The 19,828-nt window shown below is 42.0% G+C and overlaps 1 protein-coding gene and 1 pseudogene across 6 annotated transcripts in view; both read right to left on the reverse strand.

Annotated features, from left to right (window-relative positions):
• CPNE4 (copine 4) overlaps nucleotides 1-19,828 on the reverse strand; it is a 656,552-nt gene that overhangs the window by 439,908 nt on the left and 196,816 nt on the right. The gene's annotated exons all lie outside the window — the stretch shown is intronic.
• LOC122675833 lies at nucleotides 7,120-19,572 on the reverse strand (annotated as a pseudogene).

Here is a 19,828-nt window from a genome sequence, read left to right on the forward strand (position 1 = left end):
AGGTCAATCTATAGTACTTTATTTTTGTTGGACTGTTTTGATTTTGCTTATGGGTGTATATTTATATCTATATATTTTTGTCTTAATTTTTATTGTTCTTATAAACTTCTGTCTCTACAGTGGGCTTTTGCAGTTCTGTGGAGTTTTCCTTTTAATAAGACTAAAAGCTAAAAGCTCTTAATAAAACAAAAACTAAAACTTGGTTCTTTGAGAAGATAAACAAATTTGACAAACCTCTAGCGAGATTCATCAAGAAAAAAGAAGAATCAAATCAACAAAATTAGAAATTAAAAACAAGAGGTTACAAGCGACAATGAAGGAATACAAAGCATTATAAGAGACTATTATGAACAACTATATGACAATAAAATGGATAACTGGGAAGAAATAGACAGATTCTTAGAAAAGTTCAATTTTCCAAGACTGAACCAGGAAGAAATAGAAGTTATGAACAACCCAATTACAAGCACTGAAATTGAAGCTGTGATAAAAAATCTCCCAAAAAGAAAAGACCAGAACCAGATGGCTTCACTGGAGAATTCTATCAAACATTTAGACAACAGCTAATGCCTATTCTTCTAAAACTCTTTCAAAAAATTGCAGAAGAAGGAACACTTCCAAACTAATTCTATGAGGCCACTATCAGCCTGATACCAAAACCAGACAAAGACAATACGAAAAAAGAAAACTACAGGCCAATATCACTGATGAACATGGATGCAAATATCTGCAACCAGAATTCAGCAACACATCAAAAAGCTCATACACCATGATCAAGTTGGGTTTATTCCAGGGATGCAAGGATTCTTCAATATATGCAAATCAATCAATGTGATACACCATATTCACAAACACAAAGATAAAAACTATATGATCATCTCAATAGATGCAGAAAAAGCCTTTGAAAAAATTCAGCAGCCATTTATGATGAAAGCTCTTCAAAAAATGGGCATACAAGGAATCTACCTCAACATAGTAAAGGCCATATATGAAAAGATTACAGCAAACATTATGCTCAATGGTGAAAAAATGAAAGTATCCCCCCTAAGATGAGGAACAAGACAAGGGTGTCCACTTACACCACTATTATTCAGCATAGTTTTAAAAGTCCTAGCTACAGTAATCAGAGATTAAAAAGAAATAAAAGAAATTCAGATCAGAAAAGAAGAAGTAAAGCTCTCACTGTTTGCAGATGACATGATACTGTATATAAGAAACCCTAAAGATAGTAGCAGAAAATTACTAGAGCTAATCAGTGAATTTAGCAAAGTTGCAGGATACAAAATCAATGCACAGTAATCACTTGCATTTCTATATACTAACAATGAAAAATCAGAATGAGAAATTAAGGAATCAATTCCATCACCATTCAAAAAAAAAAAAAAAAAAGAAATATCTAGGAGACAAATGTCTCCTTTATTTTGTCTCCTTACCTAAGGAGACAAAAGAGCTGTACACAGAAAATTATGACACTAATAAAAGAAATCAAAGATGACATAAACAGATGGAGAGATATTCCATGTTCCTGGGTAGGAAGAATCAATATTGTGAAAATGACTATACTACCAAATGCAATCTACAGATTCAATGCAATCCCTATCAAATTACCAATGGCATTTTTCACAGAACTAGAACAAAAAATTTCACAATTCATATGGAAACACAAAAGACCCCGAATAGCCAAAGCAGTCTTGAGAAAGAAAAATGGAGCTGGAGGAATCAACCTTCCTGACTTCAGATTATACTACAAAGCTACAGTCATGAACATAGTATGGTGCTGGCACAAAAACAGAAATATAGACCAATGGAACAAGATAGAAAGTCCAGAAATAAAGCCATGCACCTATGGGTAACTTATTTTTGACAAAGGAGGCAAGAATATACAATGGGGAAAAGACAGCCTCTTCAATAAATGGTGCTGGGAAAACTGGACAGCTACATTAAAAGAATGAAATTAGAACACTTCCTAACACTATATACAAAGATAAACTCAAAATGAATTAAAGACCTAAATGTAAGAGCAGAAACTATAAAACCTTTAGAGGAAATCATAGGCAGAATACTCAATAAGATAAATCAAAGCAAGATCCTGTATGACCCACCTCCTAGATTAATGGAAATAAAAACAAAAGTAAACAAGTGGGACTTGATTAAACTTAAAAGCTTTTGCACAGCAAAGGAAACTTCAAACAAGGTGAAAAGACAACCCTCAGAATGGGAGAAAATAATAGCAAATGAAACAACGGACAAAGGATTAATTTCCAAAATATACAAGCAGCTCATACAACTCAATACCAGAAAAACAAAGAACCCAATAAAAAAGTGGAGAAAAGACCTAAACAGACATTTCTTCAAAGAAGTCATACAGATGACTAACAAACATATGAAAAGATGCTCAACATCGCTCATTATTCAAGAAATGCAAATGAAAACCACAATGATATATCACCTCACACTGGTCAGAATGGCCAGCATCAAAAAGTCTACAAACAATAAATGCTGGAGAGGGTGTGGAGAAAAGGGAACACTCTTGCACTGTTGGTGAAAATGTAAATTGATACAGCCCGTATGGCAGACTGTATGGAGATTCCTTAAAAAACTAGAAATAAAACCACCATATGACCCAGCAATCCCACTCCTAGGCATATACACCCCGAGGAAACCAAAATTGAAAGACACATGTATTCCATTGTTCATTGCAGCACTATTTACAATAGTGCTGAACATACAATAGCTAGAACATGGAAGCAACCCAGATGTCCATCGACAGATGAATGGATAAAGAAGTTGTGGTACATATACACAATGGAATATTACTCAGCCATAAAAAGGAACAAATTTGAGTCAGTTCTAATGAGGTGGATGAAACTAGAACCTATTATACATAGTGAACTAAGTCAGAAAGAGAAAGATAAATATCATATTCTAACACATATATATGGAATCTAGGAAAATGGTACTGAAGAATTTATTCATAGGGCAGCAGTGGAGAAACAGACATAGAGAATAGACTTATGGACATGGGGAGAGGGGAGGAGAGGCTGAGATGTATGGAAAGAGTAACATGGAAACTTACATTACCATATGTAAAATAGATAGCCAACGGGAATTTGCTGTATGGCTCAGAAAACTCAAACAGGGGTTCTGTATCAACCTAAAGAGGTGAGATGGGGAGGGAGATGGAAGAGAGGCTCAAAGGGGAGGGGATATATGTATACCTATGGCTGGTTCATGTTGTGTTTTGACAGAAAACAACAAAATTCTGTAAAGCAATTATCCTTTGATAAAAATATTAATTAATTTAAAAAATACACATTTAAAGGAGAAACAAGTGACATGTAATAAGATTAGATAACATGGAGACAGGGTAGATTCATAAGGTAATTGTTGTTTTGTAAAGTGACCGTTCCCCACTTAGCAAAACACAATTATATGAATTAATTAAGCTTGCCAAAGGAGATTAGGGGAAGAGTTGCACCCAGCTCCTGACACAGCAGAAAACAAATTTCTGCGATAAAGAATCAAAGTCATCTTCAATGAGAGAGAGCAAAGAAAAGAATACAAAGAAAAGGGCAAAATGAGAAAAAGATACCACTAAACATTAAAACAAAACAGCAAGCATAAAACATGAAGCACCGATACCTCAGCAACTAGTCAGCAACATTCAGAATTTCAGGTGACAATTGAGAGAGGCAGCTGGTGCTACTGGGACAGAGGGAAGAGTCTGCTGCCTATGTTCATACAAGAAGCTATAACTCACACTCTGAGATAGAAATAGGTTTTCCTGATGCTAGGAAAGAGATGGGAAAAGGGCTGTGACACTCAGGAAGAACTGACACCCCCACAGCCCTTGGGGAATGGCTGCTGGTGGAGTGGGTAAGAAAAGCTGTAAGGACAAAGAGCACCGGGAGCTGATAGGTTGAGAATCCTTGAATTCAGAATGTACTCGTCCTCAACCAAAGGACAAGTAAAACATCAAATTTCAAGAAGTGAAAAAGAATGGACCCCCACAGTGTAGTCATGGGGGGCCAAAATCAACTCTGCCACTAAGAAACAAAAGGACAAGGAGACAATGTTAAATGAGCCACTCATTATTTTAACTCCAGTCCCAAGAAAAACCTGGAGCTGAGGTGACCTGAAGAGGTCCCCTTAGCCAGTCTCAGAAAATTCTAGCAACTTTCCTTGACAGTTTAATCAACCTTCGTTTTACAACTGATTGTCATTTTGGGAAGGTAGGGGTGTACATTGGATAAGATATTTAATATTCTTCAAGAGATCTTGAATTTTAATTTTGGCTCTACCACTAACTAGCTCTATAACCTTGGAAAAATAGCATCCCCTCTCTAGATTTCATTTCTTCATCTGTAAAATGAAACCGATACACCATTCATCTCCCAGTCCCCTCCATCCTTTATGTAGATAGGCAGTGAACAATAGGTCTTCCTCAGGGGCTCAGCGGTAAAACCTGCAATGCAGGAGATGCAGAAGGTGTGGGTTCGATCCCTGGGTCAGGAAGATCCCCTTGAGGAGGGCATGGTAACCCACTCCAGTATTCTTGCCTGAAGAATCCCACAGTCAGGGGAGCCTGTCAGACTACAGTCTGTAGGGTCACAAAGAGTCGGACACAACTGAAGCAACTGAGCAGCATGCAATGAACAGTATGTATTTTCCTTATAAAAATGCTTGGAAGGAAAGTTATGACCAACCTAGACAGGATATTAAAAAGCAGAGACATTACTTTGTCAACAAAGGTCTGTCTAGTCAAGGCTATGATTTTTCCAATAGTCATGTATGGATGTGAGAGTTGGACTATAAAGAAAGCTGAGGGCCAGAGAATTAATGCTTTTGAACTGTGGTGTTGGAGAAGACTCTTGAGAGTCCCTTGGACTGCAAGGAGATCCAACCAGTTCATCCTAAAGGAAATCAGTCCTGGGTGTTCATTAGAAGGACTGATGTTGATGCTGAAACTCCAATATTTTGGCCACCTGATGTGAAGAACTGACTCATTTGAAAAAACCCCGATGTTGGGAAGGATTGAAGGCAGGAAGAGAAGGGGACGACAGAGGATGAGATGACTGAATGGCATCACCGACTTAATGGACATGAGTTTGGGTAAACTCTGGGAGTTGGTGATGGACACGGAAGCCTGGCGTGCTGCAGTTCATGGGGTCGTAAAGAGTCAGACACGACTGAGCGACTGAACTGAACTGAACTGAATGCTTCAAAAACAAATCGCAACAATCATTCTTCAGAATCAGATTTTATCTAGCAATTGTCCTTTTAAGAAGGCAATTCTTTTAACTTCTATTTAGTTTTCTGAATTCCCACCCATGAGAATAGTGCTACTAGTATCTTATTTTTTTATTTTATTTTTTAAAATTTTTTAATATTTTTTTATTAGTATCTTAAAAACAAAATCTGTCAAGGATACAGGATTTAAGTTTATGAAATGCATTTGTATCACTTAATCTCTACAATATTAAGGTGAGGAGTGGTGGAAAAGGCTTTTAATTGTCTCCCTGTATCCATTCTTTTTGTCCTCAGAGGAATCAGCTCCTGGTTTTTGTTGTAACCTATAACCACACCTGAAATGACAAATGCCTTTCCCAACCTCCTCACACAGCTAGGTGTGATACTCTCTAACTTCTGGCAGAAGCAGTGATATAATTTCCAGAAAACATCCTTTAAAATAGGTGGCCATGCAGTTCTTTCCTCCATCTCCTTCCTGTTGGCTGAGATGCAGACCAGTTGGTAGAAGTCAAGCAACATCTTGGACCAAAGTAGAAACTCCAGGTGAAATACGGCAAAGCAACAGGATAAAATGCCTTGATTCCAAATGACCCCAGAATTTGCTTTAGCTGACCCTGGATAATATGTGAGCAAAATAAACTTATGTTTTGTATAAATAACTAATACTTTTATTTCCCTTGCAGCCCAAATAATTCCTAAATGATACAAATATAGGAATTAACAGCTTTATTTTACAAATTTAATAAGTTGCTGAAAGTTTAGAGAGCTAACATATAAATACAGGACAATTTTTTTAAAGCACAATACAGCAATCTATTTAGATGCTTAAAATGAATACAAAGGGAAATAAAGATCACAAAATTATACATACTACAACAGTGTGTCATATATTAGATGGTATAAATGAATACACCAGGGTGGTGTTTAACAAAAATAAAACCAAATATCCAAAAAGCAGCACTCATTGGTTTGCTGCTTCAATACAACACATTTCCACACAGATCTAAAAGGTGTCAAAATTAGTAGCTGCAAAGTCAATACTGCATGTGACATTTAGCTTCAAAGATTTTAGAAAACATCTGCAATACCAGTTTTTGTTTTTGTCAGCTGTAATGTCAAGCGTACTCAGAACAAGAAAAATTCTATAATACAAGAGAGTCCAGATATATGTCTTATGTGGCTGGTCTCTGTCACAAGATTGTACAAGGTTATGTGCAAAAACTAAGTCTGTCCCTAAGTCCACACTAGTATAGTTTCAGGCTTTTGGTAGGTCAACCAGATACAATGCTTATTACAGAGCAAGGGCAACACTAAAAAAAGACATGAATCTATGATGAGTATACCATAACAATATCATAAGCATCACTTGAATAGGTCTTAAAAGACTGTACAAATATACATTTCAACTATTTAGAATGAATACATGAAAAAAAAATTGATTTCCCCAAAGTCTACTGTACACATTGGACTGGTAGCTTGTGTGTTGGCTCTACACTGCCATTTTAATCAGGAGAACATCTCTCAAGGACATCCAACCAAACATTGTTTTACAGAGGGAAAAAAAATGTGGAGAAGGCAGATATAACAAACCTATGCTTTTTCTCGTGTGCATTCATGAGCCACAAGCTTATTGGTTTTTCACATTTAGTTACTGTGTCTGTCACAGAATGTTCTCAAGCAAGATGAGTCAATCATGTGTCACAGACTTAGAAATAACCATTGGGATTGGAGTGGCCACATGTCCCCACAGCCTGATGACCCAGCACTCAAAAGGCAGTACCAGTTAGAACATAGCTTTGCAGTCATAGCTGTAAGGAGAACAGAGTTCCAGGCTGCAGCATTTGTCACCAATGCCAGAGAACCTGGCCCTTAAGCCTGTTGGCTGCTCAGTTTAACTCCCGTCAAGCTGCCATGCATCAGCTCAGTTATTCCATCAGTCATGTTGTCAAACTGCTCCCCATCCTCACTGTCAATTGTGCTATTCTGCCACTCAATCTGTGGGGTGGATAAGTGCTCATCATTTTCAGTTGCATTCTTCCACCATGACTGGTCCTTGGACCAAAACCCTTCAACTTCTCCATAGGAACTATTCTTCCATTTCATCAGCTCTCTGTCATCCTGCACAGTAGCCCTTTTTTTTTTTTTTTTTTTTTTTGGCAGCTGGCTTACTGCTCCTTGCATCTTCACTTTGAGAAGACTCAATGGACCAAGTTCCTATTTTCATCTCACATGTGTTGTCCTCAAAGTCTGACACTTGTAGGGAACCAGGGCCACTCTCAGATGGAGAAGCACCATCTTTCCACTCAACAATATCATCTTGGCCAACCTCACTATCAGAGGCATCATGCATTAGTTTGGTTGGTTACTCAGTAAAATGAATAGCTTCATATTTTGAACCATCCTCCTCCTTTTGGTCTAGCTTCTCAGATCCTAAAGCATCTTCAGAAATTACCTTCAGTATGTGTTCATCTGGGTTATCATCAGGGATTTTAGACTCGACTTTAAAAACAGGGTTAAAAGGACAATCACTTCCATTGGATTCTTCTTCCAAATTTTCAAAGCTATCTGAGGAACTGTCATCTTCTTTCCCAAGATTGAGCTTTTTGTCTGCTGTTTTACTAGCATTGACTCTGGAATCCTTCTCATCATGGTTTTCAAATAGCCACTCAGCATCAAAATCCATCTATGCTTAACTTCTTAAAAATTATTTCATGTTGAAGCCCAGTAACACACCAGGCTTGTACTTTTCACAGTCTCAGACACACTTCTTCCTCTTGTTTACTAAAATGGAAAGCAATGTCACTCTTCCACAACCATAGGCTGGCTGCCAGCTTCTCAACTTCACTCCTGGTGGGATAGGGTTGTTTGTTGAAATATTTTGTTAGGAAGCTTTTCCTGGCTTCATAGGAATCATCTTCATGACCCTTAGGGTCTAAAGCTAAAGCAACAGGCTCCTCAGGCTCTCTTCAGAGAAGCCAGGTGGATCGCTATCTTCATCTAACTTTCACTTCTTCAGCAAAGGAAATTCCATTTGCTCATAAGTGCGCGTCACAGGTGCCAGGTCTGGTGACTGGTTAAGCATTTGTCTTGTCTTGGCCATTTTGGGTCTTCCCAGCACCCTTGCAGTGAAGCAGACGCAGAGTGACAGTCAAGGCGTCATGTTGCTGGTGTACACACCAAGGCAGTGGATGCACTCGTAGGTGAGCTTTTTCTCCACTGGATGAACCATCTGAATAACTTGGTGCCACTCTCATAAGTGATGTGCAAGTGCATCAGATACGGGTCCTTTTAGGACTGAAAAGCAAAGAGGGCAAAGGGTTTTTCCAACATGTTTTTTATAGGGCACTGCAGCTTGAGGTGAACTTTTAACAGGGATATCTGCCTTTTCCTGCACTTTTGGCTGTGGCTTTGGAGGGATGGGTGGGTTATTTTGGGCATGGTAAGCAACAGATTCAGTGGGAGCATCCCTCAGGTTATACGTGGTTACAAGCAGATAGATGTTAGTATGACTACCCTGCTGCAATGCCAAATCAAAACTCAGAGTAGAATCTGTTTTAGGTCCCATCTCTTCATTAAAGTGAACCAACCCCATGTGTGCCGCCATCTTTTCCATATTACTGAAGGTTGACCAGCAATATGGACATGACAGACCACGAGTTAACATACGGTTGAGCAAAGTGTCTGTGGGCAAATAGTGATTATAGCAGAGGCATTTGCTAGTGAAATTGTGTATTTTCATACTGTAGTTTGCCACTGCTGGGACATTTTCAGCTTTATGTTCTTTTTCAAAGTGCACGCTATACACATTGTCAGGAAAAAGCTCATTACAGAATGTACATATTTTCCACTTCTGAGTTGAGAAAGTATTGGGTGGTGGAGGGCCAGTGGCAGCTGCAGTCAGCTTGGAACTGGACTGACCTAATACTCTGGATGCATGTGACTGGCAGAGGAAAGGAGACTTTAACTGGTCTGAAGAGAAAGATGGGCATTTGGAGACTGCTGTGAGTATGTTGCTGGTACCTGGGTCCTCTGTTCCGACCCAAGACAGTAAGATCTTCCATTTCCACTTGGAACTGTTTCACAGACTGAGACTATTGAGGGATGGAAACAGGTGCCTTGCCATCTAGCCCCAGTCTCATTGACTGACCAACACATAGCCCTGGCCTACAGATTTGACTCCATAGTTGTTCTGCTGCAGGTGAACATTGGACATCATGTTGACATCTGTTGAATTTAAGTTAGGCTCTGGTATTGAGTCAATTCACCATCTGCTGTGATCGCAAAGACCTGACTTTTCCAGAAGCGAGGGAACCAATTCTTGATTGGAGTCCCATGACCTTCTTCTCTTGAGGTTTGAGAGCAATTAGCATCAAGGGTTTGGATCTGGGAACCACCACACTTGTGTGGCTAATCATGGCAGTGATCTGATAGCCTGTGTGTTCGTGGTCTTCAACGACATGTTGTACCAAAGCTCTGTAGGACTTTGGCATAAAAAGGCATCCTTGCAGTGAATACTACTTTCTTCCCTGGCATTTGCGTCTAAAGGGACTGCAGCACTGAATGATTTTTTTCCTGCCCTTGCTATGTAAAGTGCTACCACATGCTGAAAATGTTCCCTATAAATGTGCTTCCTAACTATTTCTTAAAGAGGATCTCGGTACAGCTTGCTCTATACTGACAACCTGCTTAGGTTTAAGGCCATCACTTTTGCTTTTATCTTTGAATGTGCTGAGGCTACCTGGTGCGCTGGCGTTTGGAGCATGAAATATTTTAATGTGTTTCCAAAGTCTTTTTGTCTGCATTGAACGTACAGTAAGGACAATTAAGGAGAATCCTATTTTCAAAGCCTTCACTATAGACATTCCGGAAATGACTTTTGTAGGCAGAGAAAAACTTTAAAGAAAATGGGCAAGCACTGCAGCAAAAAGGTTTTGTCCAACAGTCCTGCTTTTTTGTAAGCAAAGGATCTCATAGCCTTACATCCTCCCATGTAGTGTTTTTCAAATAAAAGTCTTTAGGCTCAAACTGTTTAAAGTCTTCTATGTGTTCTTCACAGATCAGTTCAGTTCAGTTCAGTCGCTCAGTCATGTCCAACTCTTTGCCACCCCATGAATCACAGCACGCCAGGCCTCCCTGTCCATCACAAACTCCCAAAGTCTACCCAAACCCATGCCCATCTAATCGGTGAAGCCATTCAGCCATCTCATCCTTTGTCGTCCCCTTCTCCTCCTGCCCCCAATCCCTCCCAGCATCAGGGTCTTTTCCAATGAGTCAACTCTTCACATGAGGTGGCCAAAGTACTGGAGTTTCAGCTTCAGCATCAGTCCTTCAGATGAACACCTAGGACTACTCTCCTTTAGGATGGACTGGTTGGATATCCTTGCAGTCCAAGGGACTCTCAAGAGTCTTCTCCAACACCATAGTTCAAAAGCATCAATTTTTTGGCGCTCAGCTTTCTTCACAGTCCAACTCTCACATCCATACATGACCACTGGAAAAACCATAGCCTTGACCAGATGGACCTTTGTTGGCAAAGTAATGTCTCTGCTTTTTAATATGCTATCTAGGTTTGTCATAACTTTCCTTCCAAGGAGTAAGCGTGTTTTGATTTCATGGCTGCAATCACCATCTGCACTGATTTTGGAGCCCAAAAAGACAAAGTCTGACATTGTTTCCACTGTCTCCCCATCTATTTCCCATGAAGTGATGGGACCAGATGCCAAGATGTTAGTTTTCTGAATGTTAAGCTTTAAGCTAACCTTTTCAGTCTCCTCTTTCACTTTCATCAAGAGACTTTTTAGTTCTTCTTCACTTTCTGCCATAAGGGTGGTGTCATCTGCATATCTGAGGTTATTGATATTTCTCCTGGCAATCTTGATTCCAGCTTGTGCTTCATCCAGCCCAGTGTTTCTCATGATGTACTCTGCAGATAAGTTAAATAAGCAGGGTGACAATATACAGCCTTGATGTACTCCTTTTCCTATTTGGAACCAGTCTGTTGTTCCATGTCCAGTTCTAACTGTTGCTTCCTGACCTGCATACAGGTTTCTGAAGAAGCAGGTCAGGTGGTCTGGTATTCCCATCTCTTTCAGAATTTTCCACAGTTTATTGTGATCCACACAGTCGAAGGCTTTGGCATAGTCAATAATGCAGAAATAGATGTTTCTCTGGAACTCTCTTGCTTTTTCGATGATCCAGCAGATACTGGCAATTTGATCTCTGGTTCCTCTGCCTTTTCTAAAACCAGCTTGAACATCTGAAAGTTCACAGTTCATGTATTGCTGAAGGCTGGCTTGGAGAATTTTGAGCATTACTTTACTGGCGTGTGAGATGAGTGCAGTTATAGAGAAAACCATTAGGCCATCCAGGTATGACCTAAATCAAATCCCATATGGTTATACAGTGGAAGTGACAAATCAGTTCAGTTCAGTTCAGTTGCTCAGTTGTGTCCAACTCTTTGTGACCCCATGGACCACAGCACGCCAGGCCTCCCTGTCTATTACCAACTCCCAGAGTTTACCCAAACTCATGTCCATTGAGTTGGTGATGCCATCCAACCATCTCATCCTCTGCTGTCCCCTTTTTCTCCTGCCCTCAATCTTTCCCAGCATCAGGGTCTTTTCAAATGAGTAAGCTCTTCGCATCACATGGTCCAAGTATTGGAGTTTCAGCATCCACATCAGTCCTTCCAATGAACACTCAGGACTGATCCTCTTTAGGATGAACTGGTTAGATCTCCTTGCTGCCCAAAGGACTCTCAAGACCTAAATTAAATCCCATATGATTATACAGTGGGAATGACAAATAGATTCAAGGAATGAGATCTGATAGAGTACCTGAAGAACTACTGATGTAAGTTCCTAACACTGTACAGGAGGCAGGGATCAAGACCATCCCCAAGAAAAAGAAATACAAAAAGGCAAAACGGTTGTCTGAGGAGACCTTACCAATAGATGAGAAAAGAGAAGCAAAAGGCAAAGGAGAAAAGGAATGATATACCCATTTGAATGCAGAGTTCCAAAGAATAGTGAGGAGAGATAAGAAAGCCTTTTTGACTGAACAATGCAAAGAAATAGAGGAAAACAGTAGAGTGAGAATGACTACAGATCTCTTCAAGAAAATTAGAGATGCCAAGGGAACACTTCATGCAAAGATAGGCACAGTAAAGGACAGAAATGGTATGGACCTACCAGAAGCAGAAGATATTAAAAAGAGGTAGCAAGAACACACAGGAGAACTATATAAAAAAGATCTTAATGACCCAGGCAACCACGATGGTGTCATCATTCACCTAGAGCCAGACATCCTGGAATGTGAAGTCAAGTGGGCCTTAGGAAGAATCACTAAGAACAAAGCTAGTGGAGGTGATAGAATTCCAGATGAGGTATTTCAAATCCTAAAAGATGATGCTGTGAAAGTGCTGCACTCAATGTGCCAGCAAATTTGGAAAACTCAGCAGAGGCCACAGGACTGGAAAATGTCAGTTTTCATTTCAGTCCCAGAGAAGGGCAATGCCAAAGAATGCTCAAACTGCCGTGCAGTTGCACTCATTTCACATGCTAGCAGGGTGTTGCTCAGAGTCCTTCAGGCTGGTCTTCAGCAGTATGTGAACTGAAAACTTCCAGATATACAAGCTGGATTTAGAAAGGGCAGAGGAATCAGAGATCAAATTGCCAACATCCATTGCATTATAGAAAAAGCTGCAGAATTCCAGAAAAACATCTACTTCTGCTTCTTTGACTATATTAAAGCTTTTGATTGTGTGGATCACAACAAAATGTGGAAATTTCTTAGAGAAAGGGAATACCAGACCATCTTACCTGCCTCCTGTAAAGCCTGTGCAGTTCAGGAAGAAGCAGTTGGAGCAAGACATGGAACAATGGACTGGTTCAGAATTTCGAGCAGCGTGTGTGAGGGCTGAGTATTGTCACCCTGGTTATTTGACTTATACGCAGAATACATCATGTGAAATGCCAGGCTGGATGAATCACAAGCTGAAATCAAGACTGCCAGGAGAAATGTCAGTAACCTCAGATGTGCACATGAGACCACCCTTATGGCAGAAAGCGAAGAGGAAATAGTCTCTTGATGAGGGTGAAGGAGCTGGCTTAAAACTCAACATCTAAAAATGTGAGATCACAGCATCAGACCCCATCACTTCATGGCAAATAGATGAGAAAACAATGAAAACAGTGACAGACTTTTTATTTTCTCGGGCTCCAAAGTCACTGTGGATGGTGACTACAGCCATGAAATTAAAAGATGCTTGCTCCTTGGAAGAACAGCAATGACAAACCTAGATAGTGTATTAAAAAGCACAGACATGACTTTGCTGACAAGGGTCCAAATAGTCAAAGCTATCGTCTTTCCAGTAGTCCTGTATGAATGTGAGAGCTGGACAGTAAAAAAAAAAAAAAAGCTGAGTGACAAAGATTGATGCCTTTGAACTGTGGTGCTGGAGAAGACTCCTGAGAGTTCCTTGGACAGCAGGGAGATCAAACTAGTCAATCCTGAAGAAAATCAATCCTCAGTGTTCACTGGAGGGACTGATGCTAAAGTTGAAGCTCCATTACTTTGGCCTCCAGTGCAAAGAGCCGACTTACAGAGCCTAGAGGGACACATAAGAAATGGTCGCTATCCTTTAGGAGAAACAAACTTCGTCAACAGAGGCAGTCTGGGCTTAAATTGATGGTTTGAGAGTTGCAGCTGTTAATAATCAATCAAGCATGAACAGGACACAATGTGATCTTTAAAAGACAAGTAGTCTTAATTCTGAGGTTTCCCAGGTGACTCAGTGGTAAAGAATCTGCCTGCCAATGCAAGAGATGCAGGAGAAGCTGGTTTGATCCCTGGGTTGGAAGATCCCCTGGAGGAGCAAATGGCAACCCATTCCAGTATTCTTTCCTGGAAAATCCCATGGACAGAGGAGGCTGGAGTTGCTAAGAGTCGGACATGACTGAGTATGATCACAGTCGTAATTCTAAAGAGAGAGGACAAGAAGGCAGTAGGTAAGAGGGTCAAGGGATAGCAAGGAGAAGTCAAAAAGAGGTATGTCTGGTAAACTCTGCCTGAGCAGTTAACCAACAAAGTCTGCACGCACTTATTTATTTTATTTAATGTTGCTAACTTTCATGTTTCATTAGTTTTGTGTGGGAGCACATTATTCGTCCAACTAATTTCGCTTAAATGTTCTGATGAATGAATGCTAGTTAATGATGGTGCCAGAAACTGGAAGGTTTCTATCTAGAAGTCATTTAGCTCAGCAGCAGACATCACATTGAGCCATGTTTAGAGACATACAGGGTGCAGGGGGGTACCTTTGGGAATATCCAGCTTGGGAGTAATTCAATAAATGCCTCCTAGGAAAAATCAACCAAGTTGAATGGCCTCTGCAAAGAGGTCTTAGTGATGCTAAGTATGGTTGAGAGTGGGAAAAGACAAAGGGTTGGGTGACCAATTATTAAACCACCTTAAAAATCTAAGAAGAAAATTCTAAAAGTCTAGAGTGAGGGCAAAGGAGATATAAAAGAATGAAAGAAGAAAAAAATACTGCAGAGTTTGACTGGATAAAGTAGAGAGAATAAGGGAGAAAGAACTAGCAAGAAGAAGATATTTATAAGGGGTACTTAGAAGCTGATGGTAGCTAAGGGCTATATAACTTTGCTGAGTTAAGACAGAACAGGATGACATGTTCCCAGGAGGTGATCTCAGTTAGAAAATAAGGATCAATTGGTATTTTTCCTAATCAGAAGAGTTGAGGGGATTGCAATAAGATATAGCAATAAAAGATTGAAGAGATCTTTAGAAGAAGACTGTATTTTTGGTGTCAGCATCAAGAATTTTTCTGGATTCTTCAGAATGATGCAGAGAGCCAGGTGAGCAGATTTAGAGTAGGGTTGCTGATATGAGGCATTTCCTTCCCCAGCATTTCACACCTGGGCCCTGTGATACAGTCCTGTGGCAACAGGAAACTGACTATCCAGAGCATCTCAACACTTTTTGTGTGTCCAGACAGAGGAGAAGGGAGGACGAGTGTGGGCGGACTACCCTCAGAATGCCAGACTCTATTCCTCCCATCATCAGCCTGACTTTCTTCCAAAAGAGAAAGACTTGGCAAACAGAGACTCTACCATTCAAATAAAATTAAACACAATGAACTATAGGCACTTTTCTAGACATAAATCTACCTTAAGTAAGTCCCCTTAACGGGACTTTTTTTTTTTTAATCTGAAATAACCTTCCTCTCTTTTTCATTGATGAAATCCTTCCAGGTCTTCAGAATCCATTAGGAATGCCATTCCCTCTAAGAATATTTTCTGACTACCTTTTACCCTAACCATGGATTGAGTTAGATACTGTGGCAGATGACATTTTCCAAAGATGCCTGCACTGATATATATCCCACTGCACACGCCCTTCCTTATATCATGACACTAACATTTCTCCATAGAAAGGTGGGAAATTGGTTCCCCTACACTGACCTAAGTAGATCTTTGTCATGTCTCAGAAACATTGTGATGGAAGTACATGGCAGGTGAAACTAGGTCGTAAAAGGCAATGTGGCTTCTGCCTGGCTCTCTCTTGGCATAATTGCCTTAGGAACCCAGATGCCATGTTCTGAAGAAGCTCAGACTGTATGAAGAGACCATATGTTCTGAGCAAGAGCCCCAGCTCGGCCCCCAGCCAACATATCCCACATGTGAGTGAATGAACCTTCAAGTGATTTCAGCCCTTAGCATTCAAATTTTCTGCTAAAGGCTTCAGACATTGTAGAGAGGAGACAAACTCTCCCTGAGGTGCCCTGCCTTAATCCTTTACCAACAGAAAAGATGAGAGATAATAAATAATTTTTGTTGCCTTAAGCCATCTTTCATGACTCTACAGTACTCATTTTAATGAAATCATTGGTCTTATCACACTATATTATAACTTGATCACTTTATCAATCACAAGATTGGGAAATCTCAAATGGCTGGAATCATGTCATTTTACTTGTATGTCTCCAAGACCTAGAACAGGGCAATAAATATTTGTTGGGCAGATGAATTTTCAGAGAACCCATCTTATTTTGCTCTATCCACCCCTGAAACCTACCTAGGACCACTGATAGTACGAGGATGAAACTTGATTAAGTATTAGCTGTGGCCAGGATAGGAGCTTAGCTGTCTTGCGGAATAATTAAAGACACTCATACTCTGTGACTGACAGCTTGGGGAAGCTAGGTGGGTTTGCCAATTATTAAACTTGTCTCTCAGTTTCACTCACCTTTCTATATTTCTTTGTGAGGTCAAAGCTGAGAACTCTGAAAACCACTGTCTGTTTTGGCAACCAGACCCCTGTCAGTGCCAAGCAGGGTCCCTTAGAGGTGTGGGAAGAATGGAGAAGTGGAGGGGGCTGGCTCCCACACCCCAGGAGCATCAGCAGTCTTCCCTCACCAACACTTCTCACTCCAACAAAGGCACTTCCCTGGGCAGCTGTTGAATCTACTTTAAGTTTCTCTAACATTCACAGAACCAGCCTATCACACCCTTCATGGACATGGCACCATCTCCTCCTCAGAGGCCTGGGTTTTAGCCCATTTTTCTCCCTTGTTCCTCCAGCTCTAAGGGCTAAGCCTGCCTCCTTCAGATGCTATCATTTGGATACCATAGTGTCTCCTATTTACTCTTTCACGTATTCAATTCCTACTAACCCTACTTAGGAAAAATTTAACCAGGGAGCTGAAAGATCTATAAATTAAAAACTATAAAACAGAGCAGAGGTCCTTGGCTAAGAGGAGACTCTGCCTTGGGCCCGCCGGTGTAATAAACTGCACTCCACTATCTGCATTGTCCTTCTGAGTGAGTCTGTTTCCCGGAAAGCGTGGCTATAACATTTGGTGCATTGGCCGGGAAACTCCTCACTTTGAGGAGACAGGTCTCATTTGAGGCCACCCCGAGGCTTTGTAGCTTGAATCTCCTAGAGGAGGGAAGGCGCCTCGCCCCTCTGGAAGGATTTTGCTTCTCAACGCCCGGACCTTTCACGTCAGCAGGTAGTGGACGGCAGCAGGGGAACTGAGCGCTCAGGTGAGGAGGAACCCACCCAGCAGGGTGGAAGAGGGGGCCTGATCACCCCCCTGGGAGGGACTAGAAGGAGCGGGGACCCACAGGAGCCTGGAATAGGCAGGCGGCGATTGCTTGGTACACAGGTCGACGAGCATGCTAGGGTTTAGGAAGGAAATTTGTGAAGGTCATTTAGGAGGTGTGTCCACGCCGTCTCAAGGAAAATTATTACCAAGCGATCGCCAGGGATTCTTAGGATAGGAAACTGGTCCTTGTATGCTCGTATTCTGCCCTCCCCTAGGAGGTGTCCCGTCTGCTGTGAGATTCTTGACCCCCTCGGAATTGTTGGGCTAGAAGGAGGGGGAAACAGAAGTGAGTATGAATTGGCTTTTCCGGAGATGGCCTGGGACATGAGATATTTAACCCATCTGTGTTTTCATCCGCACCTGATCAAGCCCACCAAGGCAGAATGGACTTTAAGGGAGAAACAGTCTCGGACCATGTGATGTTCTGGTTCAGCTGTGCTGACTGGCAGGTGAAGACACGCTGATCCCCCTTCTCCCTCTGGGATCTGGCAGGTAAGGCTCTTCTCACCCCAGTTAAGAAGGAGGCAAAATGGCAATTTAAGTGTCACTGAGTGGAAATATCAGAAGTACATAGGGTACTGAGAACTTCGTAGACAGAACGAAAAGGAAAAGTAGAAGAAGGTCCGAGAAGGTAAGCAAGATGGGGGAAAGTGAATCTAAGGCAACTGTATTGGAGTGCATGATTAAAAATTTAAAGAAGGGATTAGGAGGAGACTATGGGGTGAAGATGAAGCCTAACTGCCTCCACATACTCTGTGAGGTCGAATGGACCCCTATGGGAGCAGGATGGCCACCAGAGAACACCGTGAACTTAAAAATAGTGGAAGCAATCTATACAGTAGTCACAGGAGAGCCAGGACACCTGGATCAATATCCATCTATTGACTCATGGCTAGGGTTAGCTTGAGACCCTCCTACTTGGACAGGGTTCTGTATCCAGAAGGGAAAGGGGAAAATATTAATGGCACAAAAATTGACTGATGATAAAAAAGGAAATTCTACAGGATTTGGACGGGGATGACCTGACCCCTCCCCCATGCTGGATAATGACACGCCTGCCTCCCAGTGCTTCACCAGGACTGGAGGCTGCCTTAATGCCCGATCCAGGGCCAGGTGAAGTTTCTGCAACAGCCACTGCTCCTCTGCCAGCTTTCCTGGAGTTCATAGAGCCGCCTTTTGGGCAGGCTCCGATCCCGGTGACAGAAGCCTCTGGCCAACACTTCCAGAATCCGGCTCCACCCGAATCGCCCAAGCTATACCTGCCTCTCCCGGTGAGTACTGACTAGAGGGGGAGGGAGACGTTGGAATTAAGCAGAGACCGCGCCCTGCCAGAGAGCTGGAGGGAATGAAAGAGAACAAACAAGAGACTTACAGTGCAAGCTGCTGCTCTGGGAAAGTCTATCTCGGGCCCTCCAGAAAACCTCATCTGCCTCAGGGACAGGACAGTCCTTCAGCCGGTCCCAAGGGAGGCCCTGGGCCCGTTACAGCCAAACCAGTGTGCCCGGTGCCGAGCTTTTGGCCACTGGAAGAAGAAGCTCCCGCAGTTGTGGGGCTTGCTGACCTGGAAATTAACTAGGGCTGCCAGGGCTCAGAGATATCAGGTCCCTGAGAGCCCATGGTAACCGTAAAAGTGGGGGACCAAAACACTGACTTCGTGGTGGATACAGGAGAACTGTCGGTAGTAACAAAACCTGTGGCACCTTTGTCCACAAGACTACCGCTGTAACTGGGGTATCGGGAGAAGAGATGATTAAATCGTTTTGCCAGCCCAGAAAATGTCAGATGGATGGGGGGGTGCACCAAGTGATTCATTCCTCTACATTCCTCTACATTCCTGAGTGCCCAGTACCCCTGTTGGGAAGAGACTTGCTCTCCAAACTAGGAGCACAAGTGACTTTCTCCCCTGAGGAGAGGCCCACCTTCTGGACGGACTCTATGACTTATTTGCCCTCTCTCTCAATACCAACCCAAGATGAGTGGAGGTTGCATGAGCCTCTGAAGGCAGAACCGGGTGGGCCAGAAGAACATGAGGGAGCTAACTCAATTATTCCCTGAGGTCTGGGTGGAAGACAACCCCCCCCCCCCCACCCCAGGCTGGCTAAACATCATGCCCCAGTGATAATGGAACTCAAACCAGGCACCATCCCGGTTAGAGGGTGCCAGTACCCGCTACGGATGGAGGCCTGAACCGGCATATTGCCCCACATCAATAGATTGAAACAAACAGGCATTCTGGTAGAGTGCCAGTCGGCTTGGAATACGCCAATCCTGCCAGTCAACAGGGAAGGAGGACAGGACTATAGGCCTGTACAAGATCTCAGGCTAGTCAACCAGGCTACTGTGACTTTACATCCCACTGTTCCAAACCCCTATACCTTACTTAGCCTCCTCCCACCGAGGACTAAAGTTTACACTTGCCTAGATCTCAAGGATGCCTTCTTCTGCATATGC

Source organism: Cervus elaphus, chromosome 19 (assembly GCF_910594005.1).
Source record: "Cervus elaphus chromosome 19, mCerEla1.1, whole genome shotgun sequence".
NCBI lineage: Eukaryota > Metazoa > Chordata > Mammalia > Artiodactyla > Cervidae > Cervus > Cervus elaphus.